A 13,283-nucleotide genomic window follows, 5' to 3' on the forward strand; every position below is an offset into this window, starting at 1 on the left:
ATAACCATTTCTTCGCTCCTGGGAATTCATCAGTTTTCAGTGCGATAGTTATGTGATTGCTCCGCCCATAATTGAATGCTTAGGGGTCTACAAATCATATGGGTTATTGCAAATGGCTTCAACTATTAACTGGCAAAAGAATTTTCCAGAAAAAGTTGTTTAACATCAAGTAATATGGACTAACCTGAAGCCTCTTTGCGTTACGCTCATTTTTTATTTATGGAGGAATACAAAAAATCCTTTGAATAGCTCCGATGTGGAACTAATCGTTTTGACGAGTTATAATATTGATCTAGCTTTGTGCAAAATTTCATGAGATACTTCGAGATGCTTCGGCCGCAATTTAAGTTTAAATATCAACTTTCGGAATTTCGAAGAATGAATCGCGCGGATGTCACGATTATTTGATGTTCCAGGTGAAATTTTTAAGGGATACATATCGGATAATAAAAAAAAAGTGACATTCATACATATAGAAAGATATTTAATAACAATTTTTTATGTTAAATAAACAAAGTTTTCGTTCACTGGACCACTGTCGCAAAAACGCAACAGGTATTTTGTGGTAGTGCTCCAATGAACGCTGTAAAAATAATTTATGTAAGATAAAAAACGTTGGTATTAAATATTTTCTTATACATAAAAAATTAATAAATCGTATGCACTTCTCATTTTTCTTTATTATTTAGAAATATTCCTAAAAACTTTCACCTGGAACATCAAATGATCGTAACTTCCGCACGATTCACTCTTGGAAATTCTGAAAGTTGATATTTAAACTTAGATTGTGGCGAAACGGTCTCGAAGGGTCTCATGATTTTTTGCACAAAGTTAGATCAATATTACACCTTGCCAAAACGATCAGTTCCAGACCAAAATCTATTAAAGGATTTGTTGTATGCTTCCATAAATAAAAAATGGGCAGAAAACAGAGATTTTCGATTTAGCCCGTATTACTTAATGTTGACAACTTTTTACAAACATTTTTTTTGCCAAATAAGCGTTGCGCCTGTGTCAATCTCTCCACAGATTTTCAAACAAATTCGTTGGATAGTTTCGTTTTTATAGATTTTTTGCCGCCTTTTGGCCATTTGGCACCACTGTGCGCCGCACAGTGGGCAATTTGGACGAAATCGGATTCAAAATCAAAGAACTTTCGATAGAAATGGGGTAGAGCGATGAAACTTTTTTTAAATTAAAGCTGAATCTTTTTAGAATATGGGAAAAATAGGGAGATTATGGTACGAACGTTTTTTAACCTTGAGAAAATTCGTTAAACTTGCACAATTTCAAGAAAATTATGGTTTTTCCAATACCACGCGCGGAAAAAAATTTTTTTTAACATACTATACATCATTTCCCATAGATTTTTTCACGCTGATTTCAAATCTGGTCTCAAAATTTGTCTACGACCTCAGGATTTTGCAAAAAATAGATTTTTGTGACAAAAACTAATGAAGTCATTTTTTCGTTGAAATGATTGGATGGTAATAATCTCTCTATTTTTCCCATATTTTATAAAGGTTCAGCTTTCATTTAAAAAAAATTTCATCGCTCTACCTCATTCCTATCGAAAGTTCCTTGATTTTGAATCCGATTTTGTCCAAATTGCCCACTGTGCGTCGTTTCCCTGGATAACGCGGCCCGCGATTCTTTATATACCTACATTAACAATGATAATACGGCGCATCCGTGTCGCCCCGCGGGTGTCCTTCGTATTACTTAACCTCGCCCGACTTGAAAACACCCATCCACTCCCTTACCCTTATTCCTCGCCCTTATTATCATCGTAAAAACTCCAACTTGAACTTTACGGGCCCGCGTTCCGGCACCGTCCGCGATGTTTCGCCGCCACGTCCGGGATAATAAGGAGCTGTTACGTCCATTTTTACCACTCCGACGACACCCGGGAAATCCGCGAGCCCGTAGATTCCCGATCCACTTCTTGGACGAGCACAGTCACGAGTCGAGCCCCGCTTCGTGATTCGTCCCTTCGACTCGGATCCCCCCTTCTCGCTTCTGTCACCTTTTCTTTCATGGTCCGAGGATTCGGTCCCGACTATCTCGAAGTGAAATAACTTCCTCGCGGAACTTCTTCCACCACGGTTTTATACGCGACGTCTTTCGAGGTCGAAGCGCAAACTTCGCGGATCGAAGCGGACTCCGCGCGGAGAAGCAAGTTACTCTCGAGCGAACGTTAAGGATTCCTCCGAACTAATTTTTCCTAGAATTTTTTCTTCAAGGAAGGGGGGGGGGGGAACTCGCGATGCTCGCAATTCGAAATTTGGCGCGCTCGCTCGACAACATCCGAAGTACGAGCTGCTTCAACTTTTCTGTTTAAGCCGCAACAAGATGATGCTCTTTAAAGTTACAGGGAAAAGTTGATCACTGGCAAACGTGATTACGACCGTCGCGGACGTCCGACTGAAAGAAATCCGAAGGAAATTCTGCATCAGGAGGTATTATCAACGTTATCAAGATTCAGCTTTAATGCCTTCGGTGGACGGTTCGAACGCGTTGTTGGCAACAGAATTGTGTGCTGATTCAATTACGTTGTAATTCAGTCACGCGATTGAATTGCATTGTATTCCGACTATATAGTAATTCGACTGAACCTTTCAATTCATTCAATTACGAATTATTTTGCAACTGAAATGCAATATAATTGAAATACAAATTGTAGCCCAGAACTTTGAGGAAGTGCCTTGAAGTGCTTTGACGAAGTTTATGTTTTTCTTTGATATGCTCGTTCGCATGTTCTCGTTCGTAATACGTAACTCTGTTTTATGTAATTTGATTACAAAGTATTTTATAACTGTACTCGACTTGCAATTACGAATTAAATTGTAATTTAATCGAATCGACATCTGAATGATAAATATGACTGAATTACAATGTGGTTCAATTACTTTGTAATTATAATTCCTCGGGTAATTCTGCACAACTCTGGTCAACACTCGATGGACGCGAGGATTATGTACGTATGTCGAACGCTTTGTCTTTCAGACAAATTAATGTCGGAAATGGCGGTGAACGGTAATGTTATGCTAGATGTAGTGTGCGGAGAGTGAACGGATGTGAAATTGCACAAAAAATTAGAAACAGAGAAAACCAAACGATCTGTAAATTTTTGTCGAATTTGTAGAATTGTCGATGCATTTTCGGATTTTCCAACGAAGTCCTGCTACAAGCAATTTGCGAGCGTAATGACACTCGCGCGTGGAACAGAACTGGAGAACGTGTGAGAATTGATAACGGCTAACGAGGTAATATCAGCCTTTAACGATAATGACTTGAAAAATAAAGGGCTATTAAAATGGAACATATGAGACGCCGCCGGGCGAAATTTGCACGAGGAGACAGGAGCGTCGTCATTCGATGCCGGTTCGATGCGGCCGGGAATGATTTACGCGATTTCCAGCGTGCACTTACGCATGAGTGAAATTACGCGGGCCTCCCGTGTGTTCTCGTTTTCAAGCACGCCCGTAGAGGAGATATTTGATCGACACGGTGTTGCCGTTCCCAGCGACGTAATTACGTGTCACGGGAGCGTCGTAATGAACTGCGAACTTGAGAAAAATGCGGCCGAGCTGCTTCCGAGCAGAATATTAAAATCCCGGAAAACCCATTTCGCTGGCAAACATTGTCGACGACTAAACAATCAGCGCTCCGATCGACAGCTCGTTACATCCGTCGACAGAATTAGAAAATTGTTCTCTTCAATGTTCCAACACAGAGACGCACGAACGCTTCGGATCTTTCTTGCAAAATGCAAATTCTCTGTCTGCTTCTCCGTTCAAATCGACGGCCCGATTATTTATAATCGAACGTAGTAATCCGTTGATGTGTCTGTTAAAAGAACGTTCGAAAATCTTGCTGGCCGATAAATAACGATAGATATCGTGACATATTTACTTACCGTCGCGACGGAATAATAATAGTCGGTGAAACGATTATGAGATCACATTTTAATACGCTTCGCGCGTTAGCAGCGCAAACAATAAAGGCCGGAATCGTAAGCGGTAACGGTCACTTGTTCGAAGCACACTGCAATTTACACTCGTTGCTCGGTATCCCTCGGGAAAATAAATTCTCCCGGGCATGAACTTTAGGATTAATAAAAGCAGATACCTATCCAGTGATTTACGGTCGCGGAGTATATCTCACGCGGACGACTTAACTCGCGGCATTTCGCTCGACGGCCGGAGAGAGCGTATTTCAACCTCGACTGCTTTTTACCATCGAGGCGAGCAGTCTTTTATTTCGAGTGATACACTATAATGCACGACAAGCGGCCGAGCCGGAGCAACTGCCGCGGAACTAAGAATAGTTTTCCGTGCTTTGTTATTGACGCGACGTGATTGAAACGCGCCGCTATAATTCCCGGTTTCTATCTGTCTGTAAACACGGCCGACATACAATAAAGTTCGCCGATGTCAAAGCGGACACAGCTGCGTCCCGCCGTGAAACTCGTATTTATTATCGGATCGCTAAGATTACGCGTCTGATCCAGACGATCATCCGCCGCTCGAAACGCAGCCCGAGTACGGTAATGCCTCGCATCTTGCACGGTGGGCTTATTATACAACAAGTGGAATTAATTTGGAAAATTTCCGTGACACAAAATAGTGTTTGAGATAGACCAATACTCGATTGAGATGAAAATATTTGATCCGATTTGTTACATAAACAATAGTCAAAGAGATTTCTTCGCTTCTCGAGCGTTAATGCAACGTTCGGTTTCTAAGCGAATATTTTCCTGCGACCTAACACTAGGCTCACGGAGCAGTAAACGCGACGATTTTATATATTATAGTACATCCAAATTTTTAGCAATTTTTTCAACGTCTTTACAATCTCAATGATCGCGAATTAAAAATATTAGGGCGCATCAGTTTGACGCGCGAGCCCACCGTTAAAGTGATAGAAGCAAAGTCTTGACTAGAATCAATTAAAAAGCTCCGTACAGTGAATTTTCAAGCTACCAATGAATCGATAACAGCTAAATTACAGCTTGTCATTACATGTTGTAATTTTCTAAAATCTGCGGCCTTCGTGTACAAGCGTTAATGTGCCCAGTACCAGGGCCCGCTCTAGCGGTTTCGACGCCCCGGGCAAAAAAACAAATTGCCGCCCCTTTTTAAGCACTAAGCACCGCGCTGAACAAAATGACCTTCTTTTTTTTTAGCAAAATTGTCCGGCAAGGATAGTCTGAAATTTTCTATTAATTGAATATTTAAAACATCAATATTTTTCTCACACTTACAGCCAATGCCAAAATGGCGCCCCTAAACTTTGGCGCCCCTGGCAAATGCGGGCCCTGCCAGTACTCATGCTTTCATTATACTGTTTACGTTCAGTTTTCTTTCCTGTAAAAATGTTCCTCTCGTAATCTTCTTATCGTATTCTCCCCGCCATGTTGAAATAAATCTTGCACGAGACTTTCTATGACAAAAAGAAGAAGTAAAGTCTTCCGATGTCGATGAGAATTTCGCGTAGCGGTAGACCGTTCGTTTCTTTGATACCAATTAATGTGGGTTACAGGACACGGCCGGAGAAGAAGCGAGCACCATTGAAAATTACGAAGAGACGGATAACGACCGCGTTATGGGAACAGGCCGGATAATGAGAAAGCCGGGCCCGGGTCTTGGGTTGCGGGATCGTTTATCTGAGAATACACGGGGATTTAAATCCTCTCGCGTTACGGAAGATGGCAGGCCCGATGTAATTTTCTTTTAGTATCGCCGCGCCGCAGAGAAAGAGCGAGAGATCCGCGTCGAAACGAGTTGACGGTCGGGTCACGTAGCCGGGAAAGACGAAAAGCACTTTTTCCAGTGTGCAATTATCAACGATACAACCTCCCCCACCCCCCTCCTCCTCGCTGCCCTCTGCCCCTTCGGCCGGGAGGTAAACGATAACCGGGAAACGACGAAATGAACGCAACGAACGAGGAACTCCCTTTAATCTCGCCGCGAAATCTTCTCTCCTTAATGTCTGGTTTCCACGGCAGGTCGAGTTCGTCGGATGATTAGCGGCCTTTGTGCTTTCTTTCTGCGACGATTATGAATGCAAATGGGGGAGGGAGAGAGAGAGAGAAATCAAGCGGCGAATAACGTCGCGGGGATAACAAGTATCCGCTGTCGGGTAGCGCGACGTAATAGAACACCCCCATTACTTTCTATCTCATTAAAATTCTATCGGAAATCGTTGCCCGTCGCCTCCGCCAATGTTCCCTTTTGTCGCGAAATGTAATTCCCTATCGGCTCGTGTATCTTTAATCGAGCGAGTTTCCTCCCCCGTTTTCGGACGAACTTCCACGTTCCGGCGACCCTTACCCCAAGGTCACGTCTTTATTTTTTATTTACCGACAAGGTCCGAGGGATTCGTCGGGAACTATCGGTGAGCACGCAGTTCGTGTTTCGTCCGATACCGGAACGCTGTGTTAGGTGTATGTGTGTATGTGTGTGTGTGTGTGGGTACTCGAATTTTCGGGTTCGGGTGCGGTCGGGTCTCGGAGCCCGAAAGTTTGCAATGCTCGGGTACCGGAAGTTGCAGTCGAGCGGAGTCAAGTTTGAGGATCCCGTGAGTTCCAATCTAATTTTGCATTTTCATTTTTCGGCTAGGGGAAACCGGGGCAGATTGTTATTCCGATCGTTATACCTGAAAAAAAGAAAAACAGAAGAACACACGGTTTGCTTTCTTTGACTCTGTCGTGAAAAATGGCGGCGACACTCTCTCATCGTTCGTTTTAGTGTCTCTAACCATGACTTAGTTACGTGTCAGGCAAGTAAATATTTTTCGATCATTATTTTTTGGGCTATTTCGATTATTTAATATCGACTTCGTTGATTTGATTAGGCTTATTGTCCAATGATACTTGAGAGTGTGTTTGTTTATCGTCCAGGGAACATATCCGAGCCGTGTTAATTCCGCGACATTTACCATCCAGGTCTTGGCGACATATATAGAGAGATCACTGATTTCCTATACCTTTTAAAAACAAATAACTTTTTTAAAACTCGAGCAAACGGCTTCAATTTTTTGGGGGATTAATTTACTAAGTAATGCATACATTTTTTTTTTAAGTTGTTATTGGTCGTAATTGCGAACCAAAAAATAGAGGTCACGATTCTTAAGTTCTTAGTCTATGTCTGTAATAAAAATTTAAAAATTGCAAGATACGGCGATTTAACTCATAAATTTAAAGATTTTTACATCTTACAATGTTTATACTTTTTTTATGCGTCAACCGATTTTAATGAAACTTTGTGCAACTTACTTACATCTACAAAAGGCACCTTTTTTCATTACAGACACAGATCAAAAGCTTAAAAATCGTGACCTCTACTTTGTTCTTCGCAATTACGACCAATAGCAATTTTGTAAAAAAAATTATTCATGCCTATCCTTTTAAAATCTCCAAAAAATTCAAGCCGTTTCCTTTCTTTTAAAAAAGTGATTTGTTGTTGACACTAAACCTACCACGGTCAAAACGACCGGTTTTATATTTTACAATTACTGAAACTATAAAAATTCATTTATGAAAAATAGTGGAATAAATTTCCTTGTCCAAGCATTTATTGTATTGAAAGTTACGGACAATCTTAATAAAAGGTTTGTCATTTTTATAAGGCAATATTTACCAGATACTGTTAATGCTTGGTAGGTTTAGTGTTAAAGAATACTTTGCACACCGACGAGGATTTCCAAATGTGCCGACAGGGGCAAGTTGTTGTCATGACTCGGGGCGCATCGTTGTCGTAACAACTTGGCCACCGGAAGTGTGTACCTATATGTACACAGGTCTCGGTCGATCCGTGGCGAAGTCTTCAGTGTTCCGAATATTTACAGACTATGCGACGCTGACGCGATATTGCGTCAACTTTTCAAATAAGTCAGAAGAAAAACAAATTTCAAGTACGCCCCGGAGACCCGTCGATCGGAAACTCGTTAAAGGGATTCGCGGCTGAGGTGTACCAGATTAATTTGCGGAATTTCCGATATGCCGATTTAGCCGAGCTGCTGGATTTTCTTTCGGAAATTTCTCACCCTTGACAGCGTGACCTCCGCGTCGATATTGAATCGTGAACGAAATTAAACGGAAAGATCCTGACAGAGAGCCGGGTCGCCAATGGGAATTTGATTCCACAGGGGACCTTAGTTCTCGCACCGGTCTTTTTAATCCATTAGACGTTAAAATGCTTTTAAGCGGTCATGCTACCGCGAGATATCTCTTTCTTAAAAGGTTATATTACGTGGCTGAGCGGTCGTAATTAATGACAGCAGTTTGCGAACGAGGCTAGGGAATTAAGATCCGGGGTCCACGCGCACGGACTCCGTCGACTTTACAGGCTGCTGTATACTTTTACGATTATTAGAAACAATTCTCGATGATCTGCAACATGTAAAAATTCTGTAGAAAGTTACCAGAAGCAAGACTAGTTCAAAAGAAGTCAAAGAACCATCGCGTTTAGAATTATTTCACAGTAGACTAGCAACGGAAAAGCTGTATTTTTCAAAAAGAATCGTCGCAGGTATGTTAGCAATAACTTCTTCATCCTTTTTTTGTAATATAGAACTACTTTTGACACAGCGAGGACCTGACCAGTTAAAAAAACATGAATTCCTAAACGCCTCGTTGTCATACGCATAGCAGTACCCGTCTAATTACAAATGCATGAACTCTCAGCAAGGTGTTTCGATTTTCCGATGCACACGCGTGCGTGGTGGACTTTCGATATTTTGATCTTTTGTTAATACTAACCTCAGATGAACAAATTTCCCGTGCACCAAACAGAATTAACCAGTTAACTGCGTAGTTTAATTATAAAAATCCCTCACGGTCGCGGTATTAAAATCAACCAATGACGAGTTTTTTTTCCGCTATCATAAATTTTACGAAAAAAGTAAAGCAAAGTGAGAAAGAATTACATTTTCATTCGACAAGAAATGAACAATTCATCATCGTCAAACGCGCTCAACCGGTTAAATCATAAATGTCATCCTCGAGATTATTTCCAAAAAAAAAAAAGAGAAAAAGTGCGAGTATCGAAAAATATACGGCGACAAAGCGGCAGTTTTGCGAGAGAACGATCATTTCCAATTCGGTGGACTTTTCTGCAGGGAGCGGTCCGAATTCGTCGTAATTTATTTTCTCCCGCTTTAATTATTCCCCTCTAACCGCGTGCACCGTGAAAAGTCCTAGTCGCGTCTTAAAGGGACGGTTCCTCTTTTTTCCGTAATGAGTGGCTAAGAGCAAAATTTATTTTTCAAAGAGCCGTGACACGGAGGCACGGGCAGCTTTTTTTCTCTCTCTTCGCGCGATCCTTTGATCTTTCCAGCGTCACGGCGAGGACGTTGCCGGTCTATCAAGAGTGCCGGTCGCAAATAAGAAACTTCTAATTCCCGGAAATATTCCGTAGTCGAGACACCGTGTATCGGCGAAAGATCGTTCGCCGGTTCGTTCGGAATTATTTCTTGGATTACTTTTTGCCGGTCGTTTCTGCGACGAGGGTGAATTGCGAGGGGGGTTTCCGCCGTAATATTTCCCCGGAAAGTTGAGATACGATCGTCGGAGTCGCCGTACGTACAGTGACTCCCAAAAATATTCGGACACTAGCTACAACTACCTTTACGACTTGATAATTCCTTTGTTAATAAAGCAATCGTCCCGGGAATTGTTTCTAGCAATAAAAGATCTATTAATGTTGATAAACATAAATAATTTATTTGAAAAATGTACATAAATTCCATAATAAAAATTAGTAAAAGAAATAATGTACCATTTTTTGGCTCACAAAAATATTCGGACAATATTAATTTTTCAATTTAGATAATGTAATTTAGCATTACAAAATTTGTTTAATACTTCGTGGCATAACCATTTTGTTTAAGAACATGTCTTAATCTGTTTGGCATACTGTTTGTAATTTTTTTTAAATATTCAACAGTTATATTCGACCACTCGGTTGCAAGTCTTTGTTTTAATTCAGCTATCGATGTAATTGGGGTTTTTCGAATTTTTCTATCCAATTCATCCCATAAATTCTCGATAGGATTAAGGTCCGGTGATTGGGGCGGCGAATGAAGAATTTTGGGGCAGCGGTATAATAAAAATTCTTGCACAATACGTGACTTGTGCTCGGGGTCGTTGTCTTGGTAAAACTTAAAAGTATTATTAAGCCCCATTTTTTCAGCACTTTGAATTAAATTATTTTTGAGTATATTTAAATAATGATTTTTGTCCATGATACCGTCAATAAAAACTAGGTTACCGACTCCATATGACCAAATGCAACCCCAGACCATTACGCTGCCTCCGCCATGCTTCACTGTACCTCTTGTATTTTCAAAATTAAACTCTTTATTCGCTTTCCGCCACACCATAGTTCTTCCGTCGGAATTGTACAGATTGAATTTGCTTTCGTCAGCAAATATGACATCCTTCCACCATGTCTCATCCTTAGAAATTAGCTCTCTTGCAAGGGTTTTTCGTTTATCAATATTCTTTTCGTTGATAAATGGTTTCTTTCTAGCTACTCTTCCATTGTAACCAGCTTGCCTCAGCACTCTCCGAACTGTTTCGGCTGAAACATTTTTGGAGCTTTCTCCTAATAGCTCACTAACTAGTTTTGGAGCACTTGAGCGCGGATTTTTTTTTCACTTTCCGAATAATTTTGCTTTTCTCCCTCGTACATAAGAGACTTGGTCTTCCAGTTTGCGGAATAGAATCAATGCGATTCTCAATATAAAATCGTCGACAGATATCTGCAGCAGTACTCTTACTTATACGAAGCATTGCACTAATTTCGCGATAGGTTTTTCCTTTTTCTCGATGAAAAATTACAAGCTGCCGCACATCGAAACTCGTATTCTTTCCTTTGCGACCCATTTTGAACGAATTCACGTTTACTACTGACAGTAGTGAGGTGGCATGGACATCCAATGGTCCACGAGATTCTGTTTGTAAACAAACGTTTTCCCGTTCTTGGAATATCGCGTCCCCAGAAGGTGATTGCCAGAGAAATATAATACGTGTCCGAATATTTTTGTGAGCCACAAATGGTCCATTATTTCGTTTAATAATTTTTATTATGAAACGTATATATATTTTTCAAATAAATTATATATGTTTATCATCCTTAATAAATGTTTTATTGCTAGAAACAATTTCCAGGGCGATTGCTTTATCAACAAACGAATTATTAAATCATAAAGTTAGTTATACCTAGTGTCCGAATATTTATGGGAGTCACTGTATTCTCCCGAAAACGTTTCGCTATAATATTCGCCGCACGGGATGGCATAACGGGGGGTAGTGGGGGGGGGGGGGGGGCGGCTTCGATGTGCATACTCTGTTGCACGCGATGCAGGTATTGTATCGTGTCTCCTAATTCCAGAGAAGTGCGAATAATCGCCAACACTTCTAATTTCCTTTCTATTTATGACGATTGATTATTCAACGGTGAAGAGGTGCTCATTATCCTTGCGCGGTCGGGGGTGGAACGCGTTTGCATATTTAAAGTTTCATGCGTTCGACCGGGGCTATTAGATTAGCGCCATTGTTGCGTGCCGCCTGTGCTCTTTCGCCGGATGACTTACGAGCTTTCGTTGGGCCATTAGCAATTTAATTCCTATTTATATTTATGCGATATGAAAGAGAGATTTCACGTGGCCTGACGGGCCGTGTCGAATGATTCGTTCGCGTTCTCGGATATAGCGGATATCTTCTCCGTTAACACTTTCACTGCCGAACTAGAAACCTCAACAATTCCACAAACTCAAAGCAAATTGTTTAACCCTTAAGTGCATAGGTAAACTGAATATTAGGAACATGAATGCATACATGGGGTCCATTGAGGACAGCAACAATTTATTTCTGTGAACACATTAAACATAACCTAAATATTGACAGAAGCAAATAGCTGAACTCTCAGTTCACAAATGGCGCGGCTAAAAATGTTAACACAAAATCCGACACTGGTGTATTTAAGGGTCAATGAAATAAAAATGGAAAATAATTAAATGTATGATATTGTGGAGTCCTCCAACTTTCTTGCATTTTACAGATCCTAATCAAATTTGGTATAATGAATATATCAACGTGAAAATTTATTTGAAATCCTGGACAAATAATTCACCCACATATGGGTGACGTGGCAGTCAACGTGTTAAACAATGCGATTTCAATTCGAATGGTTTCGCACGGTTCGCTCGGCTGGCGTATAAATTTTTCATAAAGTTCGCGCAGCCTAAGAGCTTAGTGTTACCGAAGCGGAGCTCCGCGCGGCAGAAGTTCTATCTGAAACTGTTCAGTTTGCTTCCGAATGGACCGTTCTAGAATCCGAGGCGCTTCGCGGAAGTAGCCGCTGGTAAAACTGTAATTTTTTCAGTTTTACAACAGGGGAAACGGCGGCCCGTTTAGAGAAACAACTTCCTCCGGCGGAAACAAAGGGCGAAGAGGTGGAAGCGGGACGCGGCAAAGTAGAACAAAATACGAATAGCGACGCGGATTCAGCGAGCCGAACGGAAACTTCGAAATTTATCGACTTAATCATTCCGGACTAAGAAAACGGACCGGAGGCGAGGCGAACTTCTTTCAGCAAATCGAAACTTTTGATTTCCGCCGGCGCGGCGAAATGCAAAAAAAAAAACATTTCTGTAACAGCGGCGAATCGAGTTGAAAAGACGTTCGATTCTTGTCTCGATTCGACGCGCCGACTGGCAGCCACGTTTTTCTGTTGGCGAACTTTGCAAAAATAGTTAACGCGCTGCTAACAGCACGCCTAGCGCGAATCGTGTTATTGTTGGGTCTGTCCTTCAGATTTAGATGTTTCCTTCATCTTGCGAATTGAAATATAAGTATACAGCACACGGACGATAGTGTGCGAAGATCATTTCCGGTCGCTGGAACTTAAATATAAACGGCTAAATCAATTATCGACGTTTCATCTTTCGCGATCAATTCGGTCGAATCGTAAATAATCTCCGTTTTAATATATTAATTTTATTAGACATTATTCGTAATGACTTGTTCCTATTCATCAGGTGGCTCGATTATAACGAGTCATTACGATAATACATGCATCATTGCAATTTGATTCCAGAAATGGAAATTATTTGCGAGTCGACGTAACGATGCGAACGTGTAAATGTTCGCTCTAATGATTTCGTTGTTATCGAACAAGGGAATATATTCGCGTTGAAATAAATCGTATTTGAGGTACGGGAGATTGTTCTCGACGTGCAACGCGTTAACTAATTTTAAAACGGAGGTGGACACT

General features: G+C 41.1%; 1 protein-coding gene across 2 annotated transcripts in view; it reads right to left on the reverse strand.

Moving 5' to 3' along the window:
• The window catches only part of Kek5 (leucine-rich repeat, immunoglobulin-like domain-containing kekkon 5 protein), a 710,928-nt gene that overhangs the window by 30,329 nt on the left and 667,316 nt on the right, over window positions 1–13,283 (reverse strand). The gene's annotated exons all lie outside the window — the stretch shown is intronic.

Source organism: Halictus rubicundus, chromosome 7, assembly GCF_050948215.1.
Source record: "Halictus rubicundus isolate RS-2024b chromosome 7, iyHalRubi1_principal, whole genome shotgun sequence".
Lineage (NCBI taxonomy): Eukaryota > Metazoa > Arthropoda > Insecta > Hymenoptera > Halictidae > Halictus > Halictus rubicundus.